Raw genomic sequence first — 27456 nt, 5'->3', positions numbered from 1 at the left:
TCTCCTCTCATCCTTTCGGATGAGGAAGAACAGTGCTTACCATCAGGGAAAGACATAGAAGTCAAGGCTTCTGAATCCCAAACATCCAAAACAAAATATTCAATGGTCTCAGGTCATGGAAGAGCTCAAAAAGGATTTTGAAAATCAAGTAAGAGAGGTGGAAGAAAAATTGGAAAGTGAAATGAGAGAGATGCAAGAAAAGCATGAAAAGCGAAGAGACCCAAAAAAATGCTGAAGAAAATAACAACTTTAAAAATAGGCTAACTCAATTGGCAAAAGAGGTTTAAAAAAGCCAATGTGGAGAAGAATGCCTTAAAAAGAAGAATTAGCCAAATGGAGAACAAGGTTCAAAAGCTCACTGAAGAAAATAGTCCTTTAAAAATTAGAATGGAACAGATAGAGGCTAATGACTTTATGAGAAACCAAGAAATCACAAAACAAAACCAAAAGAATGAAAAAATGGAAGATAATGTGAAATATCTCATTGGAAAAACAACTGACCTGGAAAATACATCCAAGAAAGACAATTTAAAAATTATGGGACTACCTGAAATCCATGGCCAAAAAAAGATCCTAGATATCATCTTTCATGAAATTATCAAGGAAAACTGTCCTGATATTCTAGAACCAGGGGGCAAAATAAGTATTTAAGGAATCCACAGAACACCGCCTGAAAGAGATCCAAAAAGAGAAACTCCTAGGAACATTGTGGCCAAATTCCAGAGTTCCCTGGTCAAGGAGAAAATATTGCAAGCAGCTAGAAAGAAACAATTTAAGTATTGTGGAAATACAATCAGGATAACACAAGATCTAGCAGCTTCTACATTAAGGGATTGAAGGGCGTGGAATATGATATTCCAGAAGTCAAAGAAACTAGGACTAAAACCAAGAATCACTTACCCAGCAAAACTGAGTATAATACTTCAGAGGAAAAAAATGGTTTTTCAATGAAATAGAGGACTTTCAAGCATTCTTCATGAAAAGACCAGAACTGAAAAGAAAATTTGACTTTTAAACACAAGAATCAAGAGAAATATGAAAAGGTAAATGCAAAGAGAAATCATATGGGACTTACTAAAGTTGAACTGTTTACATTCCTACATGGAAAGACAATATTTGTAACTCTTGCAACCTTTTTCAGTATCTGGGTAGTTGGTGGGATTACACACACACACACACACACACACACAGAGCACAGGGTGAGTTGAATAGGATGGGATCATACCTTAAAAAAATAAAATTAAGGGTGAGAGAGGAATATGTTGGGAGTAGAAAGAGAGAAATGGAATGAGGCAAATTATCTCTCATAAAAGAGGCAAGTAAAAGCCTTTTCAGTGGAGGAAAAAAGGGGGGAGGTGAGAGAAAATGTGAAGCTTACTCTCATCACATTTAACTAAAGGAAGGAATAAAATGCACGCTCATTTTGGTATGAAAACTTATCTTACAATACAGGAAAGTGGGGGAAAAGGGGATAAGCAGGGCAGGGATGATGGAAGAGAGGGCAATGGGAGGAGGGAGCAATTAGAAGCCAACACTCTTGGGGAGGGACAAGGTCAAAAGAAAGAATAGAAGAAATGGGGGGCCGGGTAGGATGGAGGGAAATATAATTAGTCTTATATAACATGACTATTCTGGAAGTCATTTCCAAAACTACACAGATATGACCTACATTGAATTGCTTGACTTCCCATTGGGGATGGGTGGGGAGGGAGGAAGAGAAGTTGGAACTCAAAGTTTTAGGAACAACTGTTGAGTATTGTTCTTGCATACAACTAGGAAATAAGAAATACAGATAATGGGGTATAGAAATTTATCTTGCCCTACAGGACAAAAGAGAAGATGGGGATAAGGGAAGTGAGGAATAATAGAAGGGAGAGCAGATTGGTGATAGGGGTAATTAGAATGCTTGGTATTTTGGGGTGAGGGGAGGGGAGAAATGGGGAGAAAATTTGGAACTCAAAATTTTGTGGAAATGAATGTTGAAAACTTAAATAAATTAATTAAAAAAAAAAAAGAAAAGTATTAGCCTTGACTTTGGCTGGTAGTCCATGCATGCCCACACTCTGGAGCTGGATTCTCAAACTTCTTGGTATTACAACTCTTTTAGGATCATAAAAATTATTGAGACGTCCCCAAAGGGTTTTCATCTAGATCAGTAATATTTACTGATATTTACCATATTCAAAATTAAAACATCTTAATATTATTATGAAAATAGTTTTGACTACAAAATCCCCTAAATGGGGATTCAGACTCAGGGGGGTCCCTAGCCCAGACTTTGAGAACCATTGCTCTGGACCAACAAGGACACAACATTCACAACAGTGATGATAATAAAGGAGGGAGATGTAGTACCAAAAACCACTGACATAACAGCTAAACCATCATTTCAATAAGTCTTTCCTCCTCTATTCACTCTACTTAGTGTCTCCAGACACTCTGTTCATCACTGCTTGCAAGCTGGTCTGATCCAAGATATTCTACCCCTTCTCATTATCAGTCTCCTTAAATATTCTAGTAGAGATACCATCAGCTTTCATTCTATTCAGCTGCTTCTGGTAGTCCTGGTGATATGGGATACTGAGCTAAACCTCGTACTTGCTATGTGTATGCCAGGCACCACTTTTATCCTCTCCACCTCTGGGCTTCACAGTTTTCTAGTCTACCTACTAAAATGACAGGTATTGACAAACCACTTACTCTCATGTAACCTTTGCTCTCTGGAAATTTGTTTGTAAGATACATTGGGTGGCGTCCAATTCTTCCAGCTAATAACTGTTTATTATGACAAATGTTGGAGGGGATGTGGGAAAAAAATGAGACTTTAATGTATTGTTGGTGGAGTTGTGAACTGATTCAGTCATTCTGTAGAGCAATTTGGAGCTATGCCCCAAAACTATGCATACTCTTTCACCTAGCAATACTACTAGTAGGTCTGTATCCTAAAAGAGATAAAAAACAAAAAGGAAAAGGATCTATATGTGCAAAAATATTTGTAGCAGTTCTTTTCTGGAGGTAAAGAATTAGAAATTGAGGAGAAGCCCATCAGTTGAGGAGTGGCTGAACAAGTTGTAGTGTGTGATTATAATGGAATAATATTGTACTATAAGAAATGATGAGCAGGGTACTCCCAGATAAACCTGGAAAGATTTGCATGAGCTGACAAAGTGAAATGTACTATGTACAAAGTAACAGCGATGTTGTAAGATGATCAGCTATGAATGACTTAGCTCTTCTCAGCAATACAATGATCCAAGACAACTCTGAAGGAATTATGATGAAAATGCTACCCATCCCCAGAGAAAGAACTGATATTGTGCCTAAAAAACAATTGAAACATACTTTTTTAACTTTATTTTTCTTGAGTTTTTTTTGTCTGTTTTCTTTCACAATACAACTATTATGGATATGTTTTGCATGACTACACATGTATGACCTATATCGAATAGCTTACTTTCTCAAGGTGGAGGTGGAGAGGAAGGGAGAGAAAGGGAGAGAATTTGGAATTCAAAGTTTTAAAAAGGAATGTTAAAATTGTTTTTATATGTAACTGGGGAAAAAATAAAATACTAAATTGAAGCTTAAAAAAATGAACTAGTGTTGGGAAGGAAAAAGAATAACTGTTTGTCACTGAAACTGTAATGTTGGGAGTGGGGTTAGGGAAGAAACAAGGATTTGTGTGAAATGGGGAATTGTAGACGTAGCAATGTAGAGTGACTTTGCATGGCAAAATTCAGCCATGTCTAATAAATCCAATCAGTTGTCCTGAGATGGGTTATGTAACATGTTAAGTGGTACTTGAGGGAATATTTTTCAAAATATTGAGAATTAATATGCAATGAAGAGGTAAGCCTTTGTATGGAAAAGTATTAATAGTACAGAAGAGGAACAGCTAGATGGACAGAGTATCTGGCCTGAAGTTAGGAATACTCATCTTCCTGAGTTCAAATCTGACCTCAAACACTTATTAGCTGTGTGACCCTGGGCAAGTCACTTAATCCCTTTTGCCTCAGTTCCTCATCTGTAAAATGATCTTAAGAAGGAAATGACTCCAGTATCACATGCCAAGAACACTCCAAATGGAGTCATAAAAAATTGGAAACTACTGAACAACAGAGCAGAACAATGTGAAGCTATTTGGGGATTCCCATAAAGGTAAGGTGATTGAGGAGTCTGTGTAGAAAGAACAAAGAATTTCTCAGAGGAACTGTTGGAGTGGCCTTAGCAACCAATAATGGGACTGCTGCAAGGAATGAAGTGGGATACTTTTGTCAGGGTGTCAATGACTACTAGAATTGTATAGCTGTCTCTAGGGCTGGGAGTGGGGGAAGAAAAAATAGAAATTTACGTGATAACTTTATTATATTTTTAATATATATTAATATATTTTATCAATATGTTTATAATATATTTGAGATATATTTATATTATAGTTTAAGATAACTATTATATACTTTTAAATGTTTATACCTAATATATTTACAGTTTCATGTGTAATTATCTTTTTATTCTATTTTGTTATGGAAATGCTTGTTTTATTATATAAATTAAAAATAAAATAAATAAAAATTTAAAAAAACTGTAGCTAGTATTCTCAATAATGCAATGATCCAAGACAGTTCCAAAGGACTCATATTGAAAAACGCCATCTACCTCCAGAGAAAGAACTAATGTAATCTGAATGCAAATCAAAGAATACTTTCAAAACTTTTAAGAAATCGTTCCCAGAAAATTGGAGTACTACTGCATTGTTGGTGGAGTTGTGAACTGATTCAACCATTTTGAAGAGCAATTTGGAACTATACCTAAAGGACAATCAAACTGTGCATATTCTTGGATCTGTAATATCACTTATAGGTCTATATCCTAAAGAGATCATAAAAAAGGGAAAAGGACCTGGTGTATAAAAATATTTATAGCAGCTTTTTTTGTGGTGGCAAAGAATTGGAAACTGAAGGGGTACCCATCATTTGGGGAATGACTGAGTAAATTGTGGCATATGATTATAACAGAATTCTATGTGCTATAAGAAATATTGAGCAAGATAATTTCAGAAAAACCCGGGAAGACTTACATAAACTGATGCTAAGTGAAATGAGCAGAACTAGGAGAACACTGTACACAGTAACAGCAACACTGTATGATGATCAGCTATGATTGACTTAGCTCTTCTCAGCAATACCATGATCTAAGACAATTCCAAAAAACTTATGATGGAAAATGTTATCTACATCTAGAGAAAGAATTTATGGAGTCTGAATGCAAATCTGTTTTCGTTTTTTCTTCATAGTTTTCTCCTATTCTATTTCTTCTTTCACAACATGACTAATGAGGAAATATGGTTTACACAATGGCACATGTATAACCTACATCAGATTGCTTGCTGTCTTGGGGATGGGGGAGGGAGGAAGGAAGGAAGAAAAATTTGTAACTCAAAATCTTTCAAAAAATGAATGTTGAAAATTGTCTTTACAAGTAATTGGAAAAAATAAAATACTATTAAATGGAAAAAAGGTCTTTCCTAGTATTCTGCAACCCTCCAGTGCCTTCCATCTGAGATTACATTAAATTTACATTGCGTATATCTTGTACATATATATATACAGGGGCTGCAGGAGGATCTGGTCAAAGTCTTCCAGGTAACCCTGGTGGATGTGGGTGACCTATACAACTGGGAGGTGGTCATCTTTGGGCCCCTCCCACCCCAACACCTACTATGAGCTCAGCTACTTCCAGGTCTGTCTCAAGTTTCCTATTGATTTTTCCTACTTCCCTCCAGCTTTTTGGTTTTTCACAAAAAATGTGGCACCCAAACATTTATGAACCTGAGGATGTTTGCATTTCAATCTTTCACCTTCCAGTAGATGATCCCCAGAATGGAGAACTTCCCTCTGAATGACAAAACCATACTCAGAATGTCAGGACTATCTGCCTGGGTGTGATCTCCCTCCTCAGTGAATTTAATATCTTTTCACCAGCCTATGTGGATGCTCCATGATATACAGGAAGTAGAAAGATAGCAAAGGAAAGGACATGGAATCTACAGACATCATCCAGAAGCAGGTCCTGAGGACCAAGGTAGATGCAGAATGGGATGGGGTAATGATTCCCACAACATTGACTGAGTACTGGGTCAAGACCAAAGTCCCTACATCAAATGAAGGCTCAGACTTCTACAAAGACCACTATGAGAACAGTGAGATGGAGGAGAAGGCTGAGAGCTGCTGATGCCCCTGAACTCCCCAGGCCTGAAATAAACTTAGAAAATTTTACCTTAGTGGAGGAATACAGAGACTCATTTGGAAATGAACTGAACACTGAACACAGGTCTGAGGTCAATTTCACCAACAACTTGAAGATCATGGGAGGGGCTATGATAACCCTGCTGGTTTTCATACCACTTCCTAGGCACAGAAGCCTACTTTAAGAATCTTATACAGCAAATTGATATTGGGTCATTCCTGACCCATGGCTGTCAGAAGTCCTAGTAATTGTGTTTAGAACTGAAGACCACAACTTGTGATTCATAGCCAATCTGTCACAACATAACCCAATCAGCTTTTTTCCCAGGCATAAAGAGGTAGGAATAAATTTTACAGGAACTTACTGTAAACTGATCCCCCTCTGGGGTGAAGATTGTGATAGTGTGAAGGGCAGCCAGCTAACTGGCTATAGGTGTTAGCCTGGCAATTGTCAGATCAGATGTAGAAGTCTAGGTGGTTGGCTAGCCAACCTCCTAAGGGATAGGAGTGATTGTGGTGATACCTGACCAGAACAAAAGTCATATTCCAGCTTTCAGGACAAAACGTCAGCTTATGTGGGATGTAAGAAAAGATGAAACAAAAATGACTCAAAAGTAAGTCCTGCTTCTTTGCCTGGTTGCCTTTACAGGGGTTTTTTAGGTGTTTAAAGTGTTTGTGGTCTATTATTTGCATACTACTGGGATTTTTAGGCCTTGTCAAAATGGGGCATCTAGGCCATGTAAATTACCTGAACTGAGTTCTCTTGTCCAAGGGCTATAATTTTGTTTTTCTGAGGCTAACTTTTGTAAGATGTAGGCACAGGGCTCTGGCAGGTTGAATGAGAATTTGAGAAAAGATAGCCTAGCTCATGATATTGGAAATATCCATCTCCATGACAAAGGGTCTATTAGAGTCTGGGAAAGTATAGCTGGAAGGCATCATTGTATCTTGTGTCCAGCGAAATATCTTGGGATATTTTGGTAGGTACCCCAAAGACATTGTCATGTTGAATGAATCAACAATGATATCCTACAAAATCTAGACTGTAGATACAGAGATTATGCTACAGATATTTTATTACCACACTTGAACCCAATTATATAAAAGAGAATCTACCTTTGACAGATGCATTTTTATCCTCTACCAATCTATAAGATATTTCAAGATGGTCAATTTTTGCTTTTTGAAATTAACATCTTTCAATTTTGGTATTTGACTCATGCTGATATGAGAGTACTTGAGGACCATGTGAACAATTTGGACATGTTGAATGGAATCTTTAGAGACAGTGAAAATGTTATCAAAGTAAATGACCACTTTATGGATCAACTGATTTTGAAAAATAAATTTTGTAACTTGTCACATTTTTAGGAGGATATTCAATCTGACTGGCTGGATGGTATGCTACATTGGCCAAACTGAGTTGAGAGGACTGTATTCTACTCATCCACCTCCAGAATCCAATCCAGACTGCAGGTCACCTGTGAATGATCCAGCTTGATATATGACATCTTTGGCTGATTTGTGCAGAAGTTCAAATATTACTATTAGGCATTAATAGCAGCATATGATAATAACATTCAGAGAATGACAGTTGTAAGAAAGACTTAAGTTCCCACTCTTCATGTATATAAAGAGAGGGCTCCAAGGAATAGGGAGTCAATAGCTTTGTGAACGTTTTGCATTGTTCTATTTTCAAGAGCTCATGGGAGGCCTTAATTTCCATTTCTATCTGGGAATAGATTTGAACTGTGGCATTGAATATATACTTAACAAAGTGATGGTACATCTTTCTCTGTTGCTTTGAAGACATGCCTAAAAATCTTGTGATGGTAGTTGAGTATGGGAATGAGGAAGAAGAGAATTCTGAATCTGAATTTTAATCACAGACGAGGCCATGGAATGACTACTAGGCCTGGAACACACTCAGCCAAGTATTGAGCCAATGTTCAACCTAAGTACGCTAGAAGGATGTTGACAATTTTTATATGGGCTAATTCATCTGGGACAGTATTGGCTAGTCCTCTTACCAATTAAAATTGTGGACCCTGGAGGAACTGGTAAATTCAGTTTTCTTCCCTTCCCCTTATCGAAGTCTGAATTTGGTGGTTAAAAACTTCTCTTCAAGGGTTACTTAAGACCTACCAGAAATCCTGAAAAAAAAATCTTCCCAGGAGCTCAGTGAGGGCTTATCATGAGATACATGGTTTCCTATTAGACAGAATCAAAAATGGCCTCTTGGAAGAGGTGGTATTTGTGGAAATTAAGTATTTCCAAAAGGAGTTGGTGAGGAGAGAGATCTTTCTAAGTTTGAAAGGACAGTCTGTGTAAAAGAAGGGATTTAGGAATTGGATTTTCAGGGCCAGGATGGCTGGAATATAGAGTGTATGAGGGAAAGTAGTATGTAAACAGCCTGGAAAGATAAAGTGATGCTAGGTTATGAAGGGTAAACACACACACACACACACACACACACACACACACACACACACACACACTTGTCAAGAGGGAATGAATAGAAAACATGTACATCCAAGCATAAGGGGTTGGCTATGAAAGATAAACCTGCAAAGGGACCAAAAAAGAATTAGTTAGTCAAGCAGAAAGTAAAACACCGTAGACCAATGTCATGAAAACTGAGGTAGGAGAGAAAATTCAGAAGGCATGGTCAGTAGGGTACAATGTTGTAAAAAGGTCAAGAAGGATGAGGACTTAAGAAAGTCCATTATGCTTAGCTATAAAGAAATCACTGTCACCCTTCAAGAGAGCAATGTCAGTTATGTCTCAAGCCACAGGAGTGAAGCTATCCCAAAGGGAACTGACCCAGAATTTTAACCTTTCATTTCCAACATTGAGTAGAACTGGTGATTTAGAAATCTAGTTCAATTGTAGAAGGCTTATAGGGGATCAGAGACCAGTACTTAAGATTAGCAAAGGTATAGTAGGCAAAATTCCATAAAAATACATGAGATGAAAGTGATCAGGAGTAAAATCTCCATGTGAAAACTGTGATGGAAGCATAAATTATGTTTCTAAAAAGCTAACTAAATGAGATATAGAGGAGATTCTTGGGGTTTATAGTCATTCTCTGGAAAGAGACTTTGCTTGACACATTGCATTGATCAGGTCAGAAATAACATCTATTTCCACCTTAATATTTGGTTATTTTTATCTTCAACCCTCTCCTTTTACTACTTAATATAAAAATCATTTCTTATATGCTTAAGAGAGGTTACAAAGTACTAGGGGAAGTCTGAGGCAGAAGAGATCCTGGAGTGGTAGATAAAAGGAGATTTGAGAAGATGTCTTGGAAAAAGTGGCATTTCACTTGTGTCTTGAATGGAAAGGACTACATCAGACTGAAATCTAGAGTAGTCCTTTCATTTAAAAATATAAACTATATGGAGGGAAATGGTGAAAGGTGTTTGCAGGGTATGCCAGTGCCAGAAAATGGAGGGCCTTGAATACCAGTTAGGAAAATCTTTCTAGAAAATGCTTCTGTCAAATTTTCAAAGCAAATTTCATGCATGATTCTTTTTTATTCGCCTTTATCTTTTTTCTCTTTCTTCTCCACACTGTCAGCTTGTATAACTAAATAAGCGCCCATTAGTCCTGGATGTCTACAGAGTAATTCAAATTTTTGACTTCATAGTTAAATTTTATTATTTTCTGGCCCCCGTATCCTTTTTCTGAAATGTACTCTTAGTATTTTCCTTATTTATCTAGGAAAGCTATCATACCCTTAATTTTTTTTTAATGTGTCTACAGTAAAAGATACATAAATATACTTATTTAATCTTTTTCCTTTCCCACCTGATATGCATGGTTTATCTATATACACACATATATTGATTCAGGGCCAATATGCATCTTTTGAATATTAATATTTAATTAACATTATGATTATGTCTAATAATGTATGGTAATTCTTGTTTATTAGTGCGAAGTTGGGCAAAGAAGATAGTGGAAGGAATACTGAATTTGTAGCCAGAGGACCTGAGTTCAAATCCCAGTTCTATTACTTGTTGACCTTCAAGCTAATTATTTAACTTCTCTGAGAGGTTTCCTCATTTGTATGTAACCCCAATCTCTTTCTATGCATCAGACAGTTTCCTAAGGGATAGCCCTATGTCCCTGCACCATGACTCCTGACTGACTGAGAGACCTCTGAGCTGTGTACCTGCATAAACACAAAAAATACTTTTAGATTCTAAGAAATTAGAAGAATTCTAATTCTAATAAGAATTCTCTAAGGAGAATTAGAGAGGGTGTTGATGATGTGGGTAGGGAGGAACAGGGAGGTAGGATGGCAGAAGGAAGATAAACTTTCAAATGGTGTATGAGAGATTTCCCTGCAGCTAAAGACACACAGGAAGACCTCCAACATGTCCCTTGATTCCTAATTCCTCCTTCCTAAAGACTGTTAAACAGGGACTTTCTTACCTAAATGAGATAATATTTGTAAAAAGTGTTTAATACAGTGCCTGGCACATAGTAGGTACTATAAAATCTCCTTTCCTTTAATTTTCTTCCTATCCTTGGTAAAATTATTCTCATTTACAGTTAAAGAAATTATTTTGTCTTGAATTTTCCTTCATTTTCTCTAAGTGAGTAACTTCTATTTCTATTTACCGCTTACTATGCTACTAGGTATTTGTGATTGTCTTGTATGTAGCCAGTATTGGGTGGGAGGGTACTAAATTTGTGAGAGTAAGCTAAACATTGCCATTTTCTTAAAAGCAATCATGGAAAGTGGCTTTTACTCTGAACCCCTGAAAGAGAGTATCATCCTCATTGGTGAATCATTCAGTAATTTTTAAATCTTCATGGGGTTTTCTTGGCAAAAATACTGGAGTAGTCTGGCATTTCCTTCTTCAGTGGATTAATGCAAACAAAGGTTAAGCTACTTGCTCAGGGTCATATAACTAGTCAGAGATCAAATTTGAACTCTGGTCTTCCTGACTTCAGATCCAGTGCCCTATCCACTGAACTTCCTAGCTGCCTCCATCATACTCATAGAAAACCAGTATTTGAGGTGTTGTAGATTGATATAATTCTATTGGGCTAGAATTCATCTCTCATTTTGGAGATGAGAGTGAATGAGGTAGACCTGCTTATCCCTCTTCTCCCCTACCCCCAATAAGCTCTTAGGATTCAACCAAGCCCGTCCTCCTACTTTCAAAAAAGATAGGATTTTCTAGATCCTGGACAGGATAGTTATCTATCTATGCCACACTCAAGCCACTTGTTTTTTGTTAGAAACAGTCAAGTTTTTATTGCATGTAGTTTAGGAGAATAACACTACTTTATGTAAAATGGGTGAGTTGCTCTAAGTGGGATATAAGGTCCTTTTCAATTCTAAATCTTTGCTAACTCAACCAACTTTTCTTGGCCATTTTCAGTCTCAATCTTGAGATGATTTACATGACAGCCAGTTGAATTATTACAGGGAGAGGAGGATATTGGAAAGAATGTCCTCCATCCAGTTCCTTTCTGGTTTTCCTAAGTGAATGTTCCAGGATGATTACAAGGAGACCTAGGCTCTGCCTTGAGAGAAGGCAATGAATAAATGAAAAAAACATTTATTAAATGCTTCCTGTGAACCAGGCATTATACTAAAGAACTAGGGATACAAATACAAAGGAGAGACACAGAAGTCACTGGGATAGCGAGTGGAGCCATAGATCAATGATTAATACTGCTTTTCCAGAAGCAATGCTAATGTTGATTTAATTACTGTTCCCAGAGCCTTAGGGAGAGAAATAAAAGGAATTTCAAACCATAACTTACATAAAAGTTGAAAGTGGGGGATGCTGAGTGACAACAGGAGAAAAAGAGTTCAGAAGACAATCTGTGATTGAAGCTGTCTGCTTGTTTTTGCTTATTTCCTAGTTAAGCGTGTCTACAACAGGTGTGTCTAAGAATTGTCATGTAGAGGTTACAGAGCAGCAGGGGACGGCAGTAACTGAAGCCCAGCTGATGGTAGCAGAGAGCAGCAAAGGGTAGAGAGCAGATGAGATTTCTTCCTCCTCCTCCCCTAGCACAAAGAAAGTAACTAATGCCAGGGAAGCAAAAAGGTATAGTGCAAAGAACACTATCTCTAGGGTCGGAGAATCTAGGTTCACATCTAGCCTACATATACAGATCATCTCAAAGTTGTCAGTAAAACTTTACAGTTAATGTCCTCATCAACGCAAAGTTATCAGTAACATTTGATGTTCTGGTCTCAGTTGAGAATATTTAGAACTTATCTGAGATTCACATATCATAGGACCATAAGTTTCTGACAGCTAAACCTAAATGGCTTCCCCTGATTCAATACATATTATCAGGGTGTAATTTTTGGTTAACATATGATACAGTTTGTAAATTATGCTCCTTTTATCTTTGGGACAGTTTGGATCTTACTTTCAGTTTATTACTACTTCATACTAGGTGCTTATTTACTAGACTTACTAGACAGGGGGAAGGGGAAGGGAGAAGGATCAGAACAAGTAATAATTTTAACACACCCTTAGGGTTCTGAAGGATATAATGGGAGGTAGTGAAGCCTAGTGGTTCTCCATTTCACCAGAAGGTTTGTAGCTGATGACTCAGTTCATCCAAGCACTATAAAAAGTCACATTGATCTTGTTGCCTATAGGTCTGGCTAATGAAGGTTTGACAAATAGGCAAGGGGTCAGTCACCCCTGCTGGATATGGAATACTTGGTTAGCAGTCCAAAGTCTCTTACCTTCATGGGATATGGAGGGAATCCAAGAAGTCTGAAGGGATATTTGAATCTTTCAGTTTCTGCAGTCATTCATGGGCTCCAATGGGTCCTTTACACTTTATTTGTTTCTTTGGTAGGGGAAATAAAGGTTGTCCCATACATAATACCTACATTGTACATTGAGTGCCATCACAAGCTTTGGGGATTCTATTATCCAGTTGTAGGAAGAGATAGACACGGTATACAGTTAAGCATTATTTTAAAAATTATTCCTGGATAAATTGAGGGTGGAGTCACGAGCCAGAGAAAGAAAATGACCCGTTTGGAGTTAAGGTCCCGGCTCAAATCTTGGGAGGCCTTGGGCTGCAAGTGACATTTATAATGCATGATGTATTAGGAGCTTATAACATCACCAATGGATTGATAATTCTGCACCATGAGTTGCCCTGGCTACTCATGTCCCCTACTCTCTACAAAGCTGCTCTTTAATATGTGGACCCTAGCCCACATGCATGTGTCTCTTCTCACATATTCCCTTGCCCCACATCATATCTACACATATCCCTTTCCATATATATTCTCTAATCTCACATCTTCACCATGAGTCCCCCCCACCCCCAAAAGTGGCTTGATGAACTATGGCAGAGTGTACCCCTATGAAACACCGCTGTACGATTCTTGTCATTTATTTCCTATTGGGTTGGATTAAAATTTCTTTGCCAATTCAGTCCAATAAATATTTACTAAGTGCTTACTTTGTGCTAGGCCCTGTGCTATGTGCTGGGGATACAATTATTAATAATTTTTAAAAAAGATAGACCTTGGTCTGAATGAGTTTACAATCAAAACACACAAAAAGAGGTAGGAAGGGAGGGGTAGCAGGGATGAGGGAGATGTGAATGACAGACCAAGGGACATTTTGTTCCGTGGAGTTGAAACCAGGCAAGATAGTAGATGCAAAGTGGAGTGATCTGAGAATCCAGTTTAACTTTGAACTACTGTGTTCTCTGTTTGGTCTAGCAAAAGAAACACATCCGGTAGAGGGTAATGAACTATTGGTTTGTGTACCTCAAACCGGAGGTGGCTTGGTAGAGGCTCGTACATGAGAAGGTACAGGAATCCCATTAGTACTTGCACGACTTTTTTTTTAGTCAGTGTAAAACACCACAAAAGCCAGTCTCTTCCTTGCAATGAATTTCTTTTCTATATTTAACCTTACGCTTTTGTACTAAAATATATCTAGTTTCCCTTCTCTCAAAAATATACAAATTTCAAGTCTAGTTTCCTGTATTTGTGGGGATTTGTACATCTTTAAGTTCTGCTTTCTCCTTGTTTGTATGAGAGCTTTTTTTCCCACTTTGACTCTTCATTTTTACCTCTTCCCCTTATTTCAGGCTCAGTGTTATTCTCCTGCCTTTCCCATTCTGGTTCCATCTGCATTGAGTCTGTCTGTCTTGTTTTTTCTTTCCTTCCATTAACTTTTCTGAATATTTTCCCAGCCTGTGCCTTTGCTTCTGTTGCTCCAACAAAACTTTCTTCAAAAGTGATTCCTTTCTTCTGCAGAAACTCACTTCTCCCTGCTGCACTCCCATCTTTTTCAGAAGTCTTCTACATTAAAGAACCCTGGATGGTTGAACTGTGAGGGTGGAAAGAGCACTGAATTTGGAGTCAGAAGATCGAAGTTCAAATTCTGGTTATGCTAGACCTTGGACAAGTCCTTTAGCCTCTCAGCCCCATATTACTCATTTGTGAAGTGAGGGAACCGCACTGGATGGCCTGTGAGATAGTTCCCTCTTAGTTCTCAATTCTATGAAAAATCCCATTTGCTGTCAGTAGCCTCTTTCCTACTCTGAAGCTGCCTGCAGTCATTAGATGAAAACAGGAAAGGTTAGAACTTCTGGGCTAGTGTTTATTAGAGGCTGGCCCATTATACCACTGTTGAAGAGTGGGTTCTTTGGGGAGGGGGCAAAGGAAAAGACTAAATCCTCCATGTCAAAGCAATTAGATCTGAGGAGTCTGCTGTTCCTGGGAGCTTCAGCCTGTGTCTTGTGATCTCCTAGGTTTCATGTGTTCCCACATAAGTCTTCCACTCTGGCTTTGCCATGACCTGACCATGAGTTTCTATTCACCAGAAGAACTCAGTCACAGGCTGGATGACTACCTGCTATAGGGATAGCATAGAAAAGTTCCCAGCGTGAAAATGTAGAGAAGCAATATGATGCAGGGAAATAAGCAAACCAAGAATGAGGGAGAGGACCTGAATTCAAAACTCCCTCTGATATTTATTACCTGTGGGATCTTCAGCTAATCACAGCCCCCTTAAGGATCTGTTTCCTCATCTGTAAAATGATGGAGTTGGCCTAGGTGGCCTCTGAGGTTCCTTCTGGCTCTAGATTTATGATCTTATGAGGCTGGGCTACATGACCTTTAGGGTACTTTCCAACTTTAACGTTCTAAAGTTGTTCCTCCTTTCAATAGAGAAGTAGGGAACTCAGCACAGAATGTTGCTCAGGCTGTCAGGAAGGGTTGATGCATTGTTTGGTTTTGCTTAATTTTGAAGGGAAGAATATATATATATAATATATAATATATATAATAATGATGATGCCAAAATAACAGCTAACATTTATATAGTATTTACTATGTGCCAGGCACTGAACTAATCACTTTATCATTATCTCATTTGATCCTCACAATAACCCTGGGAGATAGTTCCTACTATTGTTTTACTGATGAGAAAACTGAGACAAACAGTGGTTAAGTGATTTGTCCAGGTTCACACAGTAAGTAGTAATTGTCAGAAGCTTGATTTGAACTCAGGTCTTCCTGACTCCAGGCCTGGTGCTCTATCCCCTGTGCCACCCATTATATCAGGAAATGATTGCAATTTTAAAAGAAAAGGCATCAACAAAACTTTTTAAAAAGAGACTTGATGATTTCACTGAAGTTTCTGAAAGATATAACCTTTTAAAATAGTAGTAAAGATGAACCTTCTAAATATCAGTTAGCTCCTTGAGCATTTCCAGAAGGGCCATCTATTAGCTATTGAGACTAAGTCACTAACAATGAAACCCAGAAGTTCATTGATACCATTTGTATGAAAGAAATCCTGGTTATATATCTTTTTTCTATGTTCTGTTCTCTCACCTGATGCAACTGCTGCTCATCATACCCTCATCACCTCTCCTTTAGACTATTACAATAACCTCCCATTTGGTCTCTTTCCTTCAAGTCTCTTCCCACTATCATTCATCCATCACACAGCTGTCAGTCATTTTCTTAAAGAGCAGTTTGGATCATCTCATCTTTCTATTCAGTCAATTCTAGTGACTTCTTGTTACCTCTCAGATCAATCATAAACTCCTCTGTTTGACATTTAGAGGTGTTCATAACCTGGCCCCTTTCTACTTTTCATTGTTCTTTTACATTATTGCCCTTTTCATACTCTGTGATCCAGCCATGTTGGCCTATTTGCTTTTCTTCATGTACAATATTCCATATTTCATCTCCATGGCTTTGCATTGGCTGTTCCCCATCTTTAGAGTGCACTGCCTTCTCACCTCTGCCTGTTGGAAGACCTGGTTTCCTTGAAAACACAGATGAGGTGCCACCTTCTACATGAAGCCTTTCTTGATACCTACAAGTTTCTAGTGCTGCTTCTCTTCAAGCTAACTTTTAATCGTTTTGTATATACTTATATATGTGCATATTATCTCCCCAAAAGGTTATAAGTTTCTTGAACAAAAAGTGGAGAAGAGAAATAATGGGAAAAAGTGGGAAACAAAAAGGTCTAGCAGTACTAGATCTCAAATGTTCCTACAGAGCAATAACCATCAAAACTATTTGGTACTGGTTAAAAAATAGAAAAATTGATCAGTGGAGCAGATTAGGAACCTGTAATGTTAAGGGGCTTTGTGAAGATTTTCTCTGCCCCTTGATAGACCCTTGTGACCTGCTTTGAGCTTTGGCCCAGCCCAAGCTTGAGTCACATGAAGCCCATGGTGGGAGGAGCTTCCTAAATGGGTGAAACAGAAAGGGTAGAGCAGGGAGAAAGATGGAGGTAGAGTTGAGAGAGAGAAAGGAGGCAGAGCTGAGGCACAGCAGAGCATCTAATGTGAGTGAGAGGGGGAGTGCTTTTGTCTAAGGGAGCTTGTTTGTGGGGAGGCCTAGGAGGAAAGGCTTGGGGATGGCTGTGCTCCCTTTATTGGTAATGTGTATGAACTTCTTTGTTCTCATGGTAGAATTGGCTTTCTGGTATCTGAATAAATATTTTGGTTTTGTCATTGAGGAAGATAATTTATATTTTGCAAATTTACCCTGGAAATGCATCTGCATGTCCATAGCAGCTGCTGTGGGTATCTCATTGGCATTACAGAACCCAACATACAGAAAGGAACATAGTTGTATAGTGTTCAATAAATCCCAAGATCCTGACTACTACAGTAAGGACTCCCCACTAATCAAAAATTCTGCTAGGAGAATTGGAAAGCAGTCTGAAACAAATTAGAGTGTTAGTCAATTAGCATTTATGAATTGCCTACTATGTGCTAGGCACTATGCTGTGTGCTAGGGATGCAAAGGCAAAAAAAGGAAGACAACATGCAAACACATGCAAGATGCAGACAAGATGAATTTGGGATCGTCTCAGAGGGAGGACACTAAGATTAAGGAGGACTGGGAAAGGCTTCTTACAGGTGAAATTTTAGCTCAGGCTTGAAGGAAGCTAGGGAAGCCAAGAGGTTGAGACAAGGAGAGAGAAAGTTCCAGGCATGGGGATAGCCAAGAAAATTTCCCAGAGTGGGAAGAAAGAATGTTTTTCTCTAGGAACAGCGAGGAGGAGGATGTCACTGGATAACAGAGTATTGGAGGTGAGCAAAGTATAAGAAGATTGGAGAGGTATGAAGAAGCTCAGTTATAAAATTTTTAAAAAGCCACACAGAGGAGTTTATATTTGAGCATGAAGATGAAAGGGAATCATTGGAGTGTTACTAAATAGATCTGAAATTCTGGAAGATCAGTTTGACAGTTGAGTAGAGAATGGATTGAGTGGGGAGACACTTGTGATAGGGACATTAACCGGCAGGTTAGTTTCCTATGCCAGCTAGCGAAAGGGCCCTTGCCCTTTCCCAGGGCCATCTTCCCCTTCTACTATGGTAGTGCCTGACAAAAGACCCAGTAGCCCTGCTGTTGTAATAGCTCTGCCTATTACCCAATATAACACTAGCAAACAAGTCATAATATTACAGGAAAAAAAAGTTTTATTGAAAGGAGGAAGTGAAAAAAAAAGTAAGCTTTGAATAGATAATCAATGGTGCCAAAAATCTATGTAAATTCTTAGTTCACATATAAAGACTCCTTTGACTGAAGCCCCTAGAAAGCTCCCCTTTCTCCACTCTTTTCAAATGGTTGCAGTTCTCAGATGGACTTTATAGTGGAGAGCTCTCTCATACCTCTGGCCATTCTTCAGTGCTCTATGACATGCCTACTACTTCCATGTAGCAAATCCTCCCATTGGTGAGCTACATGACTGGCATGTGAGAAGAAAGCCTTGAGAGATGGGACTGATAGTATCTTTGCTAATTCTAGAATGGAAACCACGAGTCTGCCTGACTGACTTAGGGCCTAGACAATCAAAGACTCTCCACTTTGGGGTCCATCATCAATCTGTATAGGAGGTTGTACTATGTTGCTGTAAGTACAGAACCCCACTATTCCCTTGACCAAGGAAAAGGTAACAGTTACTATTCAATAATACCCTGGAAAACCTCTGAGGAAGAGGAACCCACCAGCTCCGCTTTCATAGTCCACTCCACTTTTGGACTGATAATGAATAGCAGTTCATTAATTTCATACTCTCTTGGATTCTTTAGATTAATATGTTGCTAACTTCTCTAACTCTACTATTATCTAGTTCCAAAAATGTACTGTTGAACTATCTTAGATTCAAGGCACTAAGTGGGTAAGCACTCATTCAGAGCCATAACTCATTAACTAGCCCTCCTCAGTCTACTTCCTCAATATATTTACTTTCACAAGTCAGTCAAAGGACAGACACCTTTGTTCAACTCAAAAGACATTTAAACAAACAGCATAGCAAAGAAAGTGTCAAGCAAAGATTTCCACTATATACACTTGGGATGTGGTCTAGATATGCTATTGTCTGGGTACCCTTTGATTCCTTAGTTGAGTAACTTTTTTTTCTTTTTTGGAGGGGTAGGCAAGGCGATTGGGGTTAAACAACTTGCCCAAGGTCACACAGCTAGTGTCAAGTGTCTAGGCTGGATTTGAACTCAGATTCTCCTGACTCCAGGGCCAGTATTCTATTGACTGCACCACCTAGCTGCCCTTAGTAACTCTTTCAGAAAAGAAATGGAGTTTAGTTTGTTACAATTTGTTTTTAATGAATTCATGGTGACATAACAATTACCTTTTACCTAGGTAGGTATTAAAAAAGGATCCAATTAATAATCCATTGTAGCAATTTTTTCCAGTCAAGCTATTTTGAAATAGTCACTTTCTACCCCCTTTTTTGAATATCAGGACAATGTTTTCCTGCCTAGTGTTCCATGCTAACTATTCCATTGTCTACAACTTTTCAAAGATCTCTAATGGTGACACTCCTATCAACTTCTGCCAGCATCCTAAGATGTGATTCATTTAGGGTCTTAAGGATCTTAAGATCAGTTCGGGATGGGAATTTAGTGATCATCTAGTAAATTTTTCCTCATTATACGTATCAGAAAATTGATGTCCAGAGAACTTAAGTGACTTACCAAAGGTCACAAGGGTGATAAAGCCAGCAGAATTAGGGTTTGAACCCAGTTTTTTGGACTCCAAATACAGCATTCTTCGCATTTTATTATGCTGCCTTTGACTTCACTGAAAGGCAGTTAGAGTGTATTCTTACTATCTCTTTGGGTTTAAATTAACTCATCTTTTGTCTAGCCCTCAGTCATTAAATGGGCGTTGCCTCAGACAACTGAGAGGAGGGAAACCTTAATTTAGAAAGATCAAGTTCACCCACTGCATCCTGGGCCATTGCCAGCTGTCTTGACTTATGTCTTGTCACTGGACTGAGATGACTGTGGAGGACAGAGTGAGTCTGATGACTTTGTGCAGCTCTGCCCAAATTGTGCAATCCATGCCCAAATCAAGGCATTACCTTCATGATGTCATTGGTCCTCTTGAAGAACAGAGGATGCACAACTTATCTTGGGTATCAATTCCCTGTTAATCATTTTTGTTTTATCCTTCTTGATCCAAAGGTCATTTTGCTTGGTAGGAAAATGGAAGCCATATGAGTTAAATAATTCTATCTTTTCTATTATTATTTGTCATTGTCTTGTCTGCTCCAAGCAGTAGCTCCTTCTTTGTTCTATATTCTGCCACCAATATAGCTAAAATCAAAACAAAAAACCCAAACTCTTTGTTCTTTTGTCTTCACATCCTCACATAATATTGATGTCATTGTGGTTTTCCTCACCCTAAGACTATTTTTTATAGAACTATTCCACTATTTTAAATATAAAGTATTTGATCTAAAAACAAATAGATATCTGAAACCAGCTACTTAGAGTAGTCTAAGTTGGTAGTGTTGTCACTGATTAAATGAAATGTAGCGAAGTGTTTTGTTTTGTTTTTTGTTATTTTGAGATGTAGTCTTTTGTTGTGCATAGAGGGCTGATCTTTGAATCTTGATAGCTTAATAGCTCTGGGTAAATCATTTGACCTAGCATTGTCCCCAGGAAACTCTAATACCATAATATACATTTGCATCAATGTAGGGAAATTCCACACTGGGAATCCTGCACGCTGATTACAAGTCTGAACTAAAAAGTTTCACTATTCTCAGCATGTTGAGGGAAGGGTGATGTAAGTAGTCAAAAATTCTATTTGACCAAGAGTGATATGAATTTCAAGCCATATCATATATGAATCACAGCTGGAATAGAGCTCAGATTTCACCTAGTCTGACCTTCTCAATTTATTGATAAGGTAACAAAGTCCCAGAGAAGTAAAGTGATTTGCTCAAATTCACACCAGTAATGGTAGGGCCAAGTTTCAAACCCTGGTCTTCTCATTTCAAATCTCAAGCCCTTTCCATTGTACCACACATAGGTTATTGTATATTGGTAATTAGAAAGAACTTTTAAGATACCAGGATAGCTCAGGAGAGAGGTTCTACATAGACCAAAACTGAGACCAGGATAGAATGAATTTTAAGGCCAAAGCTCATCAAGGACAAAGTGGGGAAAGTGTTGGATATTGGTACCTAGGGTAAAATCCTGGTAGCCTATGCTAGTTCCCCCTCTACTTTAAGGCTCTTTTCCATCAAGATGTCTCATGCATATATTAAGGTCATAAAGGATTCTTTGATAGTTGCAGTAATAAAACAAACTTATTCAATCACTCACTGATTATAAATCTTAACTAAGGTATGAATCAGGAAGATGTGTTTGCCAAAGATTTTTGTTACTGTCACAGAATACACTATCCTAGGAAAATTCCAAATGGAAAAAGAGATTTCCTATAAATAATCAGGCCTGTCGGGTGGTCATGTTTGTGGATTCTGGTATACTATTTTTGCATCAAATTCAAAAATACTTTAAGGTCTCCTTAAAGAGATGTTTGGTCACTCAAAAGGGATAGAGGACAATCTATGTTGGAAAAAGTAAACTGATGAAAAATGCCTGCTGTTCAGATCATGACATGTAAATTAATTTTTTGAATTAGGGCATCATTGAGCATGTTTTCATCCAGTGCTGATGGTGGACAATGAGTAAGGCCCAGAAATGGAAAGGAAGAAGAGTGGGCTTAATTGACTTTGGGAAATTGAATGGCTTTTACAACTATCCTTAGATGCTACCTGAAAAGCTCAACTTTAAACACTAATATTCTCCTGGTGATGACAGAAAACTGAAAATTCTGGAACATCCTAACCATCAAAAAGCAAAATTACAGGCAATGCAAGGGACAATGGGAATGAACAGGACATATTTGTGGCACATTGAGGAGACCTGATCAACTTGAATGAAGGGTACATTTTGGGTTGTGGTTAATACAGCAAGAAATTATAGGAAACTCAGTTTTTTGTTTCTCTTTTTGACTTACACAGATTTTTATGAGCTCTTTTTTTGTTTCATTTTTTAAAATGTAATTTAATCCATTTTTTGTTATTTTTTAAGTTCTGAACCATCTCTCACCCTCCCTCCCCACCTTGCATTGGAGAAGGCCAGAATTTGACACAGATTTATGAATATTTGTAAAACCATACTTTGGATACTTGGATTTATCAGTTCTTTCTCTATAACATCTTCCATCATAGGCCCTTTGTAGTTGCTTTGAGTATTTTTAATACTCAGAATAACTTGGTTATTTATATTCTTCAACCAATATTGTTGTCAGTATATATGAGCTCTTTTGTAGAATATATACTTTATTATATGCTTTTTATTCAAATTACTAATTAGAACTCTAGATTTCTATTAGATTGGATTGTTGACTTAGAGCTGGAAGGGACCCCAAGAGGTCATGTAGTCTAACACTTTGATTTTACAAATGATGAAGGTGGGGCCCAAAAAGGTTAAGTGTTTTACTCAGGTCAAGCAGGTAATAAATAACAGAGAAAGAATTTGATCCTGGGTCCCTGGCTTGAAATTTTCACTCTTTCTATTATATCATTCTACCTCTCTTTGCAATAAAGTAAAATGTTATGGTACTTGAAATGATCATAGTGTTTACCAGGTGTTAGGCTTTGTGTTAAGTACTAGGAATACAAGAAAAAAAGACAGTTTCTGACTCAAAATGCTTACATTCTAATGGGAGAAGACAACACAAAAAAAGGAAACTGAAACTGGAGTGACAGGGAAGATGATACCTATGCAGGAGCATGGTTAAGAAAAAAGTCTGGAGCATCAAATATGTATCCTGAAGAGGAATGAAGGAGTGAACATGTCTGAACTGGATTGTCCCTTAAAGTGGAGGTTCTGGGAAGAACTGACTGATCAGAGGAAGAGGACACAGTAGCCTTCTGATCTTATAAGGAGCCTCCACTCCTATGGTCCCTTCCCTGATTGGTCAGTTCCTCCTGAATCCTTTATTTTAGGAAAGAGTCCAAGCCAGCTGTGCTAACATTCCTTCACACCTCTCTGGGCTCTACTCCTGACTGTCTGGACTTTTTTCTCCATCATTTTCTTACAGCTTTCTCACCCTGGAAGATGTCTTTGCCATCATGTCCCAGGAGCCTTCTCATCCTGGAAAATGAAAATTTTAAAGATGAAGAAACTGAGGCCAAGAGAGGTTAAATGACTTGCCCAGGATCACAAAACTGGTAGTATCTAGTAAGGCAGAATTTGAACTTTGGTACTCTTGATCTTTCCACTATACTATCTAGCTACCCAAAATGATTTGGCCAAGATCACAGAAATAGTAAGAAGCAGAGCATTTGAATCCAGAATGTTACTGTATTCTGATATATACATACATATATATATTCATATATATATTTATATATATTCATATATATATTCATATACACACACACACACACACACACACACACACACCTGTATATCTATATGTATAGATATATAGAGATTCTAGGGCCAGGGGTTGTTCTTATTCTACCATATGCTTACTCAAAGCTAATCACCCAATAGCTAATGAGTAGTAGAGCTGGGATTTGAACCCAGGTCCTCTGATTGTCAAGTTAGCCTAGTTCTGCTGTACCACATTGTCACCCAATGCTTAGAAGCTGGTTGGACTTGATCTATTTTTGACTCTCTCAAGTTAGTTAATGACTTTGTAAATGAATCCAACCTATAATTTTCAATGACACCTTTAAAAGTCATGAACGAATGATTTATAATGGATCTGAAATTTATAATGGGTTGAAAACAATGCTCACCTTAAAATACAAAAAGAGCAGACTTGTTTAGCAACACAATACAAGGGCCAAACTGATCATAAATCAAGATTAATATGCTTGGAGTATTCTTTCCACACATATTTATATGCTAGCTAAAATGCAGATTGAATAAGTTATAATAGAAAAATCCCAAGGCCTGTGCAAACTTATGGGAGGGAGTGTAGTCATGCATAATCTTGTACTCAGATATGCAGAGGCAGTAAATTTTACATGAGATTCAGATTTACAACTTCCATTCTTCAGGAAGCTCTTAAGTGGAAACAAATGTGACTACAAATTTTGTCAAGTTAATCACTTTTAATTATTTCACTGAAACTAACATAGGTTTTATAAGTTCCTATCACTGGCAACAATTGCACAAAAGAACACTAGATATAGAGTCATATGATGGGAGTTTGAATTCTGCCTCCATCACTTATTAATTATGTGACTGGAGAAGTCATTTAACCCTAGTTCCTAATCAATAAAATAAGAGGATTAGATCAGGTGACTTGTAAAAGTCTCTGCTCATATCTCTTGGTATATCATATATATCATATATCATATCATATTATTTGGTATATATTTCTTTCATTTCCATATAAACTCTTTCCCTGTTACAGAGATCATGAAAATAAAAGTAGTAAGCAAAACCAAACATTCCTACCATATCTGTATATGTAACATTTGACAACTATTGTTCCCCTTGTATTCAACAAAAAGGTGGAAACTATTTTTTCATCTCCTCTCAGATGCCAAACTTGGTTGTTATGATAACTTAGTCTTCAGATCTGTTTCATTGCTCTTTCCATTTACATTGCTGTAGTCGTTGTATATTTTCCTGGTTCTGCACACTTCATTCATGCATCCGTTCACGTAAGTAATTTCAGGTTTCTCTGAATTCTCTGAATATTTGTTGATTCCACAATGCAGTAATAGTGTATTACTGCACAAGCTGCAATCAATGTGGAAATAATAAAAGGGCACAAAACATTAATAAGATAAGAATCAGCAGATGGCAAGGGCATTTGTTCTGGGTGAATTTGCAAACAGAAAAATCTCTACTTCAAAAGAATTATGAAAAGTGATATAAAAGAAAATTTTATAATTGGTTATATTTGGTTTATAATTGGTTATAACAGCATGTTCCCAAATCCTCCCCTCCCTCCCCAGGTTAGAGTATCTTGGTATGTTTTATTAAATTTATATATAATTTTTTTTCTTCTTAAGCAGTATTAAACTACACAGCCAAACTTAATGGCAGCCAAATTTACAAGGACCAATCTGGGTTCCAGACAACCAGGGATGAAACACACTTTCTTTTTCTTGGCCGAGAGATGTAGGACTACAGGTGTAGTACACTGTATACTCTATCAGATACCGATGATTTGTTTGTTGATAGCCTTTGTTTAACAGTTTTTCTTTATTACAAGAGAGGATTAATATTGTTGGAACAGGGAGATAAAAAACAAAAGCAAAGAAAAACCTTGGCAGAGTCAGTTTGCTGGGCACTTGCTACTTTCTATTCCTGCTCATGCCTCCTCATCTCACTTCTCACTTTCACTATAAGAAACACTTCTCCTTTGCTAAGAATGACTTTGGTTGGCATTTGTCTGGGTGTGTGGAGGGGCGGGGCCATGGTTTGGTTGGAGGGAAAAGTCACCATTCATAATAGATCAGGAACATTCTGAAATCATTTAGCTGAGTTTTGAAGGGGGAAGACAGAAACAAAAAGATGTACTCTCTCCTTTGGCCCTGCTCTAGCTAGGAATGTGGACGTTACTAGAAGGGGCTACGACTTTTCTCCTCCCACTGGGAATTTCTTACTCTCTCTGGTCACCATCCTTGACTCCTTTCCTGCTTTCTTTGCACACGTGTGTAGGTGTGTGGGGAACAAAGAGGAAGAACATGACCTGCCCAGCCTGTTAACCAGCCATGGTAAACCACTTATATTAACCGGAGGGCAGATAAAAACCAAGTTCTGCCCAGGGAAGTTGATCCAATGTTAATAAATCAAAACTTTTCTCTTATTTGGCCCAAGCCCCAAATCAAGGAAAAAAACCTAGAACTTTGGAACATTGTTAAATCCTCTGACCTTAAAAAAGTCTGTATACCACAATTTATTAACTGATTCCCATTTATAAGTAGTGAATTATACAACCAAGAATAGTTAGAACTAATTGGAGTTTTCTAGCTGGCAAAATTCAAACTACTTAAATAGTAATTATAAAAATAACTTTATAAAGTTAAGGATAAAGATAAGGAACAAGGAAGCTTTTGAGTAAAACTTTGCTGTCCCAGGCAGAGGAAGAAAGGAGAGCATTTAACATTGCCATGTTTCTCAGACTGCTGGAGAGAAATAGTTCAGTCACTCCCTAATCCATTCTTACCATGCCTATTATCTGGAGCTGTCAGGAGGAGGTAGCACCTGAAGGGCTCAGCTTACTCACCACCCAGTCTCTAGTCCCACAAAACCTTGTGTTACCTTTCTGTTCTTTTTCTTGTTGAACCGCCTTCAAATCATCCACTTAACCACTGTCTCTGTTTCTGAAGCCAAAGTCACTAGTCTGAACTCTGATCATGCTGCCACAAGTCCACTCCCAACTCATGGCTCTTGATAATTTTATTCCTTCCAAGATAAGAAGAAACAACATTATCTGAAATACATTTCCTAGAAGTTTACTCATCTAGTCTTTGAAGAATCCAATTGGCCTATAAGGAAGCATCTCCAAAAGCTATAATCCCACTAAATGGGTAAACTACTGCTTCCAATACAAGATGTCAGTGAGCATATCACCATAGATCTAGAGGAGGAGAGTATAATGGACAGAGTCTTGTATATTCCCAAGGGAAAAGGAGTGTTTTCCTTTTGCCTGGTAAACTTGACTAATATCATGATATATTTCCATACCCAGGTCCTTAACTTTGTCTTCAAAGACAAATACAGTTAGAAAAGTTTGGGAGAGATGAGGTATTAGACTGACTACCAAACTGAAGGTCTCCAGAGCTGTTGTGCTGACTTCATTGTATACCTGTGAAACCTGGACAGGATACCAGTGTCATGCCAGGAAACTGAATCACTTCTATTTGAATTGCCTTAGGAAGATTCTGAAGATCACCTGGCAGGATAAGGTACAAGACCCTGAGGTCCTTTCTCAAACTAAACCACCAAGCATTCAAACTCTACTTCAGAAAACACAGTTCCAATGGACTGGCCATGTTGTTCAAGTACAAAACATACACTTACCAAAAAGACTGTTTTATGGAGGGCAAACATTTACATGGTGGTCAGAAGAAGTGATACAAGGACACTCTCAAGGTCTTTCATAAGAACTTTGGAAATGATTGTGTGACATGGGAGACACCAGCACAGGACTGCTCGATATGGAGTGCCCACGTCAGAGAAGATGCTATGGTCTATGAGCAAAGAAGAATTGAAACAGCTCAAAGGAAACACAGGATACACAAATTTAGACTATCATACAGACCATTTGTGCCTAACATGTGGTAGGGCATTCTGAGTTCGTATTGGTCTGATCAGCCACAGTTGGATGCACCATAACTTGATTCTAGTATAGTGAGGTCATTTTGGCCCT

At 37.9% G+C, this 27456-nt stretch overlaps 1 pseudogene; it reads left to right on the top strand.

Annotated features, from left to right (window-relative positions):
- LOC140507889 (ubiquitin-conjugating enzyme E2 R1 pseudogene) overlaps nucleotides 1-23389 on the top strand; it is a 33651-nt pseudogene extending 10262 nt beyond the window's left edge.
- The last annotated feature ends 4067 nt before the right edge of the window (nucleotides 23390-27456 follow it).

This window comes from Notamacropus eugenii, chromosome 5, assembly GCF_028372415.1.
Source record: "Notamacropus eugenii isolate mMacEug1 chromosome 5, mMacEug1.pri_v2, whole genome shotgun sequence".
Taxonomy (NCBI): Eukaryota; Metazoa; Chordata; class Mammalia; order Diprotodontia; family Macropodidae; genus Notamacropus; species Notamacropus eugenii.
This window is presented reverse-complemented; position numbering and strand designations above follow the sequence as displayed.